Here is a 10,544-nt window from a genome sequence, read left to right on the forward strand (position 1 = left end):
GCTGCTCCGCTCCATTGTCCTTCTCAGAGCCGGTCAGCGTGCCACGTTTTTTTAATTTCTCCCTTGAGTTGGTTACTTTACCACATTTTCTTTTTTATGTTCTGGGCGACACCCTCTCCTCAATAACCCCTACAATTACTTGAGTGTGGAAAAGCATATTGTCCCTTGTCCACTCATACTCTTCAAACCAGGCATTCAATACACCTTCCAGCTTGGATCTTAACGGCCTGTGATGTTATAAGAGACTTTGGGACAAGTTGCCTGGTAAGTGGACTTCTGTTAACGGATATTTGGCATGCATTAATGTTCTGGTAACTGTCATATAACATTGGCATATAGCTGTTTAGAGCACCCTGTATTTTTTTCTTCCAGCTCTCTACCATTCAGCTCTACACTAGTACGTGGTCCATCTCAACATCAGGGGAAGAGTGGTGGTCACCCTTGGTTATTCCCCTCACTTTTTGGGAACAAGTTCTCGAGAGGAAGACATATAACTGCATTCCTCCGGGGATTGTTTTTTGGAAGTGTGGGGAACAAGGCATCTTCGCTCTCTTTGAATCTTGTGTGGAGTTAGCGGGGAAGCTAACTTCAAACCCGACAGTATTGTGTTGTTTATGATTGTAAATTATCTAATAAAGACTAACTGATGATGATGAGTCAGTCTAGGACACCAAGCCACTTTTTAATATTCAAGTATGTCTCCATCCTCAGCAGATTCAATAGCAAGTGAAGACCCATCTCTTCTTCAATCGAATAATGCCTTAATAATCTCCCGAGCCAACTGCTTAGCAGGGTAGAGTTGCTCCTTTGCCTGCCACGGGCAACACAAAAAGATTCGAGGTACAGCATCGGATTCCAAGACCCTACTGTGGACTTCTGAACTGAGTGTGGGAAATGCTCAGCGCCTTGAGACAATCTATTCTATCGCATGCGCTACAACAGTCACACCAAAGTATGTTTAATGTTTGAAGAAACATAATGTTGCTTGGCTGATACATGGCATTTACAGATAAGTTCTTTAAAAGTCGTTCCTCGGTATGAAATAGATATTTTAGTTTGAGGGAAAACGCACTACCATCACGCGTGATTAGACATGCTGGAATCAACTGTGCGTCGAGTTTAGCTTGAGTGCTGCATGTTTTTCATCTTTGATTCTTTTCATTTGTCTTCCCTGATCCGGCAGAGTGCACTCCAATGACTGTTTGCCTCGTTGAACCGGTCTCGCAATGACACACAGTCAGGGGCGGCTCTAGGGTCATGGTGGCCCTGGGCAGGGAGCGTAGGTAGGGGGCCCCGGAAGAGGGGGTCTGGGTGGGGCAGAGCGCGGAGGCCAGTAAAGAGGGGTGGGGGGGGGGTCAGGGTGTTTAGAAGTAGAACTGAGCCGGAGGCCGCCAAATCCCTGCCAGGGGCCGCCACACAAATATGTATCCATCCTCAGAGGATAAATATATTAAGGATATATATTGGTGTGGTGGCCCCTGGGGTTTGGTGGCCCTGTGCAGGTGCACAGCTTGCACATGCCTAAGGCCGGCCCTGACACAGTGTCCGACTGTTTAAGGCTTCACCTAGATATTACCTGTTGAAAACTGAGCTCTCAGCGACATAAATCATTACAAATCTGGTTTAAAGCCGCAGCCCACCAACCAAGGTCGAAACACCTCACAGGAAGGAATGCAGGATTGACAGTGCCAACATGGCGGCTAAAATGGGAATCTTATTTTAGAAAATCATCTCACTGTATTTTGATGTTAGCTGTAGTGACTCTAAACTGCTATTTAGCAGTGAAACTTGAGCATCAGGGGTTTTATAATTTCAGAGAGATAACGTTTGAGGACACATGTGCCCGCAGGCATGTTAAAATATGCTGCCTGCTACGTGAAGTAAAAGTGTTAGAAGTCTGCCCCGTCTCTTAGTATATGAACTTTGCATAGCACGTTGTCCCCTATCCTTTTAGTTGTAACATTTCCCCGAGTTTGGGTGTTCTTGTTCCTCTCTATATTTTCTGCTATACATAATTTGTTTGCACCCCACTTTCTATAGAAAACTCTTTTTAGCTGTAGTTCTTTGCTGGACGAAAGGGTCACTTCGCTCTTTCAGCTAGGATTCAATGTGAGCTGCTAGTGAAGCAGTGCTTAAAGTGGCAGTCAAGGCTGATTTGCGTAAATGTGCCCCCCAACCACCCAGATAAGCAAACACCCAATTGTACCCGTGAGTTAATGTGAAACAAGCCTACCCTCTGCAGATAACATGGTCACTCGGTTATTAACTTCCGGAAAGAGGAGGGTGTCACGTGAGTACAGGACGCAGCAATGCTGGAAGGCAGTAGGAAAGTGAAAGACATGTATAGCAGGAGATTAAAATAATAAAAACTATTAAAAGATGATACTGCTCTTCCTCCACTGCTGCTCCTGGCTTCTGAAACTGAGTAGTGGGCCAGAGAAAGGGGGTGTTATGTGAGTCCCGAATGGAGCAATGCTGGAAGCCATACAGGACTCAGCTATATGAAACTGAAAGCACTGTATGACGCACTGTTCTAAAATGAGAAATGGATGTTTGTAAAGTAGTTTGTGGCCAGCCACGCATAAGATAACAAGTGCGTGACCGCCATTTTACATATAACCTGCGGTCGACACACGGCGCTACAATGAAATTGAAAGCGCGCATGGTGTGCTTAATGGTACAGAAAAGCATGTCATGCCTGCAGTACGAGAGACTCACAAAAGAAAATAGTGCCTACAGCCTAAATAAGGCATACCATGTAACAACAGAAGTAAGAGGTCCAGTTCTTATGGGGAGGTAACAAATGGAGACAATGTGGTACAAAGGAGGGACTAACAAGCCTATGTACAAATCAGAAGCCAGCATTTACGAAGGACAATGACACAAGCGAAAGAAATATATAGGTGGAGAGTGGGCGGAGCTTCCACTGCATACCCCATCGTGCCTCTCAGAGCGAGCAGCGCATGCGTGCTGCCGCTAGGCTCGACCTAAAAACAAATGATACTTCATAACACAATTGTCCACTACCAAGGTAGCAGTGTACATGGATACATCCATAAACATGTATAATTCATTTGGCTCAGCATTACAGGTAAAAGTGTACATGAGCACGGAACAACGTTCCTTATTTATTGCTAACAATGTAATCTCTTAACCAACTTGGAGCCTTCCTTCTCACAGAATCTTGACATGTGGCAGAGTTCTCCGTCTCATCAGAGCCAACTTCTCCCAGCTCCTGTGCCTCTAAACTGATGCAATCACTAGTTGTATCCAATGAGCCATCCTAAATGGTTTTCCCATCATATTCACTTGCGGCTACCAGTGTACTATGACCATGGGACACCTGTTCCCTCAAAACCAAATCTCCACCAGAGTCATCCTTCCCAATTTGTTTCTGCAACCAGTCAAATTCACCCTTACTTCTGATGGAGCAAGGACTCGTGAATAAGAGACTTGCTCTGATGTGATCCTCTAATATAATCTTGTAATAAAGTATTATTAACGTTTGTAATACTAATTTTACACGGCATTTCATACTTCTAGAAAAGGGGGAAGCTTGCCTATGTGTTTTACTAACAAATAACCCGAGTGTAACTAAAGATGGTTGCTAACGCGGGAAAATAAGCTGTGCATGCGTCAGCTGCATGACGTCTTAACGCTTGGAGGGAAAACTTTGCTTCTGCGCAATAGAAACTAAAATGGCCACTTGAGAACGTGCTAAGCATCTGCTTTTCTGAAACTAAACTGTGTTATCTACTAAATACTAATGCATTAATAGTCATTATAATTGTATTGTATTGTAATTGCATTTATATAGCGCTTACTACCCCTGACGAGGCGTTGAAGCTCTTTTTCGGCAAGTAGCACGCTACTCCGGGACCCATAGAGGATTAGTGTTGAATTAGTATAGTGAAACATGCAAGTACATTTTAAGTGGTAGATAGGTTAGTCAGTTATTTGGATTTGGCATGATAGCAGAAGGATAGAGGAGGAAATAGGTTTCTATTTATATAGCGGTTGTTGACACACGATATTCAGGAAGCCCATTTTATTTATTTATTTATTTAAAGGTTTTGTAAAGCGCGTAGTAACCCTAGAGCATCCCAGCGCTAGACCTGCATCTCAGGAGGGGTTTCAGCAGTGGAGGGAATTATGGGTGAGGGAAGAGGAGGGTCTTTAGTGATTTCCTGAACTGGAGGAGATTGGGTTCTATTCTCAGTCTCCGTGGGAGGTTGTTCCAGTGTTTGGCCGTGTGGACCGAGAAGCGGCGGCCACCGGTCCTAGCTTTTTTAACTCTGGGGACTGTGATCAGATTTTCCCCGCCGGACCTGAGGGCCCTTTCCGCTTTGTAGGGGATGATGAATTCCTTGAGGAGGGGAGGGCCGTTGTTGTTAAGGGTTTTGTGGGCCAGACAGAGAGCCTTGAAGGCAACCCTTTCTCTGACTGGGAGCCAGTGGAGAGACTTGAGGGCTGGCTTTGCCGAAGATCTTCCAGGTGTGCCAGTGAGTAGGCGGGCAGCGGCGTTTTGGACTTTCTGCAAGGTGTTGAGTGTGGCTTCGGGAGCTCCCAGGTAGATTGCGTTGCAGTAGTCCAGTCTTGCCAGGATGAGGCCCTGAATCAGAAGTTTCTTGGCGTTCGCAGGGAGCAGAGGGAAGACCTTTCTGCAGGCTCTGAGGAGTCCGAAGCATGTTCCTGCCGTCTTTTTTGCCTGTGTTCTGAAGCTCAGGTCGTTTTCGATTCAAACGCCTAGGCTTTTGACCTCTTCCTTGGGAGCGGGGGGGTCACCCAAGCAGTTGGGCCAGAGGTGAGGTGGCAGGGAGGGCCCTTTGTGTACGATCATCAGTATCTCGGTCTTTGAGCCGTTTAGTTTTAGTGAGGAGGAGTTCATTCACCTGTGGACTTCCGTGAGACAGCTGTGGAGGTCAGAGGGGGAATGGTGGGGGTGTGAGAGGGTTACCACCAGCTGGGTGTCGTCGGCGTAGTTGATGACTGAGACGCCGAACGGACTGACCAGTTTATCCAGTGGGGTCATGTATACGTTGAATAACGTAGGGCTCAGGGATGAGCCCTGCGGTACTCCACAGCGGAGGGGGATAACGGGAGAGTGGCTGTTGTTCTCCCATACTTGGAAGGAACGGCCTGCTAGAAAGGATTTTAGCCACTTCAGGGCCGTACCCCTTACTCCGATTTCTCCCAGTCGTTGGGTAAGGGTGAGGTGGTCCACAGTGTCGAAGGCCGCACTGAGGTCCAGGAGGATCACTGCCACTGATCCTCCCGTGTCCAGAATGCTTCTGGCCTTCTCCACTGCTGCCAGGAGGGCGATGTCAGTGCCCTGGCCTGGACGGAACCCTGTCTGGGAGACCCCTAGAAGGTTGTTGCTCTCCAGGAATAGTGAAAGTTGTTTGTTCACTAACTTCTCCGTGATCTTACTATTTCCTGGGAGAAGGGAGATAGGTCTGTAATTGGAGAGGTCCTGGGGGTCTAAAGAAGGTTTTTTTAGTAGGCCTTTGACCGCTGCCGCTTTCCGGCTAGAGGGGACTATGCCCTGCAAGAGGGAGGAGTTGATCAATGCCGTGAGGGGGGAGATGATGGTGCTTGTCACTTTTTTCAGGAAGCCGAGGGGTGCGGGGTCGAGGGGAGACCCACTTTTAATTGAGGCCAGTGTTGCCGCAACCTCTTCCGTGGTGACTGGACCAAAGGCGTCCAGGGAAGGTGAGGGGCTGTCAGGCGGATGGGAGGGATGAGTGGGATGAGTGGCGGGGTCCTGATCCGTATGACTCGGTTCAGAAGGGGGAATGGCCGAGAGAATTTTTTGTATTTTCTCGTCAAAGAAGGTAGCAAGATTAGTACATTTGCTTTCCCCTTCTTTGGGGTCCAGTGGTTTGACAGGGGGGTCAGGGGCATGAAGGAGTTCTTTAGGAACAACGAAGGTTTCGTGGGCTGAGCATGCGGCGTTTTTAATTCTGCTCTCAAAGAATGCGGTTTTGGTATGACGTAGCTTCTTTTTGTAGGCATTTATGGAGGTACGAAATGTGTCTTTTTTCTCTGCTGTTTTGTCCTTCCTCCAAAGGCGTTTGTTCCTCTTGCATTCCTTTCGCAGAAGGTTGAGTTCGGGGGCGTACCAGGGGGACGGGTTGACTCTCTTAATGCGTTTCAGAGTGCTGGTTTTCGGCAGGATGGCATCCAGAGATTGGGTGACCCAAGTATTGAATTCCTTGTCCGCGGCTATGGTGTCTTGAGAGGGGAGGGGGACGTTTTCCCTTAATTTGGCTGCCCATTCATCTAAGTCTAGTTTATTCCATCGTCTAGTATAGGTTCTGATTTTGGGGGGTTGAGGGGGCGGAATGTTGATGGCCCATTCAAAGGGGACCAGGAAATGATCGGTCCAGGGGAGGGGGACGTGATCAAGGGTTTTCAGGTCTTGGATGTTTGTAAATATGGGGTCGAGCAGTTGCCCTCTTTCATGAGAGGCCTGTGGATTTTTTAGGTCAAGGCCAGTGGAGGTGATATCTTGTAGCAGTTCTATCGCCTGCTTGTCGACCGGGTCCAAGAAGTGGACATTGAGGTCCCCCAGTAGGAGGTAGTTGGAGGAGGACGTGCACTCAATGGAGATTTGATCAATGATATTGCTAGGAAATTCTGCCAGGTGGCCCGGGGGGCGGTATACCAGCATTCCCGACAGCGAAGTCACTGGGGAGATTTGTATGGCAAAGCGACAGCTTTCACATCCCTTGATGTTGCCGTCCGAGGTTCTGCAGGTAAAGACGTCCTTGTAAATTATGGCTAGTCCACCTCCTCTACCCTCTGGTCTATTCAGGGAGCAAATGAGGTACCCGGGAGGGAGTGCAAGGACTATGTCGGGGCCGTTGCTGGAAGTGAGCCAAGTTTCAGTGAGAAACAGGATATCTGTGGCATGATTTGCGATCAGGAGGTTGATTTCGTGCGCGTGCTTCACGAGCGACCTGCAGTTGAGTAGGCCTAGTTGTAGTCCACTAGGTGCCGGATCCGAGCCGGCAGGGTTGCAGAGGTTGCACCTGGTGAATGGGATGTCGCCCGTCAGGGTGCGCGTGCAGGATGGGTGTTTCTGGGTTTTTAAGGCTGGAAGCTTGTCCCGGGAGTATGTCAGGTTGTTCCTGGCAAAAATGGGCATAGTGGTAGGGCCTGGGGCCGGCTGGGCCCGGACGGGCCCAGACGGGCTTGCCTTTGGCGCGCTGACGGCGCGCCCACTGCGCCCGTCCGCTGCGCGTACGTGGGAAACACATGTTTATGAAGGCGAAGGGGGCGTGGCCTCGAGCGAGTGGGCATGGCCAAAGACCGGCTCACTGGCTGCTGGCGGTGATGAACAGGGCGTTCCCTCGGCAGCGATTAGCTCTGCTGCGTGGGGCAAAGGAGAAGCGAGCGTGATCTCCCTGAGGATCGATCAGGTGAGAGAGGGGGTGATCGTGACACAAAGTTATACAAAGTAATACACAAGTTTTAAAATCACAAGTATAAAGTTTTTAAAATTAGCGCTCCCGGCTGTGCCTCAGGAGTAGGTCTGATGAGAGCTCCGAATCCGCTCTGCTTATGAAGGCGAAGGGGGCGTGGCCTCGAGCGAGTGGGCGTGGCCAAAGAACGGCTCACTGGCTGCTGGCGGTGATGAACAGGGCGTTCCCTCGGCAGCGATTAAAGGATTAGTGGTGAATTAATATTTTGAAATATGAAGTAATTTCAGTGGTGGATATTTAGTCAGATTATTTGGAGTGAGAAGGCTTGCGGAGGGATAAAAGGGGAAGAAAGGTGTGTATTCATTTAGCACTTGTTACCCCTGATAGGTGTTGAAGAGCTTTTCTGGCGAGTAGCACGCCACTTGGAACCCATAAAGGATTAGAGTTGAAAATTAGTATAGTAAAATATGAAGTAATTTGAGTAGTGGATATGTTATTTAGTTATTTGGGTAGAGAAGGGTAGGTGGCAGGATAGAAGAGGGAAAGAGGTTTGTATTTATATTGCGCTTGCTACCCCTGATGGGGTTTTGAAGCGCAAGTAGCACGCTACTCTGGAACCCATCAGGATTAATGTTGAATTAGTATGGTGAAACATGAGAGTAAATTTAGTGTTGGATATGTCAGTCAGTTATCTGGATTGAGAAGGGTTGGGGAGGGGTAGAAAAGGAAAAAGGTTTGCATTTATATAGTACTTCTAATCCTGCTTGGGTGTTAGACTCTTTATTGGCGAGTAGCACGCTACTCTGGAACTCTATAAAGGATTAGTGGTGAATTAGTATAGTTGAATATGGAATTTGAGAAGTGAACATGTTAGTCTGTTAATCTTGATTGAAAAGGATAGTGGAGGGATAAAAGAGTGAAGGATTTCTTTTTTTTTTAGGTCTTAGCAGTAGGAGGAGGCTTTTGGATGAGTAAATAGTTTTGGAGGGGAGGAGTCAGAGGGAAGAGTTTAGAAAGGTTTGTTTTAGTTGATCGGTATAGTAAAAAGAGGTATCAGATGATGCGCGGAGGGGTAGAGTAGGAGAGAGTCTAGAAAGGGTTATTTTGGCGATCATAGTAGTGGTATGAGGTTTGGGATAAATGAGAGAGTGGATGTAGAGGATATATTGATAGATCTATAGGATGAGAGAGGGTAGTGCATTGGAAAGAGTAGTAGAAAGAAGTTTGAGATGAGTCAGAAGGTTGGGCTAGAATATATATTGAGCGAAGTATAGGCTGAGAAATAGGGTAATGCATTGGAAATGCTACATTAAAAGAAAGTGATAAATATAGAGATCCATAAGTACATTGAAAGTATGTAGACACACAAATGAGGTAAGTATATTTAGATGAAAGGTATTGATAGGAGGCACAGGATGAGAAATATGGTAGTGCATTGGATATGCTTTTTCAGGAGAAAAGTAACAGACACACAGATCCAGGTACATGGAAGTTCCATAGATGCACAATGGAAGTATGTACATGTAGACCAAAGATGATTTTTATTTATTTATTATTATTATTTTTTTTCTCTTAACACCATAATTATTTTACATGTTTATTCAAAGTAATACACAAAGAGAGGTACATATCTAAAGTGAAAACAAATGCTTATATACAGAGAGATATGCTGTAAATTTCAGTTTGCGTATGGTGCTTATGTGGGGAGGGGCCAAATCTTGAGTAGTTTTCTGAAGATAAAGGTTGTTGCTGGTGGACCTTATGTTGGCGGGTAAAGAGTTCCATAGTTTGGCAGCTTGAACAGAGGATGTGCCACCCATGATTTTTTTATTGTATGGTGGGATTTTGAGTTGAGATGCTCCTTTAGAGCAGAGGTTCCTTTGTTGAATGTGTTTGGTGATTTTATTCCTGATGAAGAGTGGTCCCATTCCATGTGTTGCTTTGTGGGTGATACAAAGCAGCTTGAACGTGGATCTTCTGGCAACCGGTAACCAATGCAGGGGTTTCAAGGCAGGGGAGATGTGGTCTCGCGGTTTGATATGCAAGAGTAGTCTGACAGCCGAGTTCTTAATCCGTTGTAGTCTTTTCATGGTTGTTAAAGGTGATTCGTGGTAGAGGCTATTGGCGTAATCGAGTTTGGACAGAACAAGGGACATGGTAGCCTGCACCTTGTGTGGAAATCCCAAATAAGGGAAAATTTGTTGCATTGTTTTTATAGTGACAAAGCTTGATCTTGCTAGTGTATCCACTTGGGCATTCATCGACAGCTTGGAGTCCATGGTCATTCCGAGGTTTCTTACTTCCTTCAATACTTTAGGCAGTGATCCCAGTTCATTAGGCCATGCGACAAGCAGGTTGGAATGTTTCTAATCGCCACACATGAGTATTTCAATTTTTGAAGCATTCAATTTGAGATGGCTCCAAGTCATCCACTGATCCACGGTTCTGAAACAGCTGAAAGTTGGTGATTTTCCAATGTCTTTGGGGCATTTCAGTTGAAGGAGTATTTGCATGTAATCTGCATAGTTATAGCACGTGAGGTGAAATTTATTGATCAGTACAGGTAATGACTTCATGTAGATGTTGAAAAGCATGGGCGAGATGATAGAACGTTGAGTGCCTGGAAGGACCCCAGGGCCCCCCCGGTGGGCGTGTGGAAAAAGGGATTAGATTACTGTATGGGGTTGGAGCGTCCAGTGTTTGAGGCCCAAGGTTGCCCCAGGAAGCACTACAAAATATGGAAGAGATGGGCGGAGTACAGGGGATCGTGGCTGGAGCCGCCAGCACAGAGTGATGTGACTGCAGAACAGATGCCTTAAGAACTGGGTGGAGGGGAGTTTGCATTACCTGTTTCATGACTCTTTTCTTTTTTGGATCTGTGAGGACATCGTGCATGGGGCAAGGGTGGGATCCGGGAGGGGGTAGTTAATATGGGGTATGGGGATAGGAGAGTTGTAGTAATTATGCTTATTTGAACGACTGTATTGATTGCTATTCTGTGCATTTTGATTCTATGCTCACAGCCCCTCCGGTGTTCGGAGTACTGTGGTCTATTTGCAATCTCTCTCAAGAAAACAATAACATTTTGTTCTGAAAAAAGAAATTGGATACCATTGT

This window comes from Lissotriton vulgaris, chromosome 3_2, assembly GCF_964263255.1.
Source record: "Lissotriton vulgaris chromosome 3_2, aLisVul1.2, whole genome shotgun sequence".
Taxonomy (NCBI): domain Eukaryota; kingdom Metazoa; phylum Chordata; class Amphibia; order Caudata; family Salamandridae; genus Lissotriton; species Lissotriton vulgaris.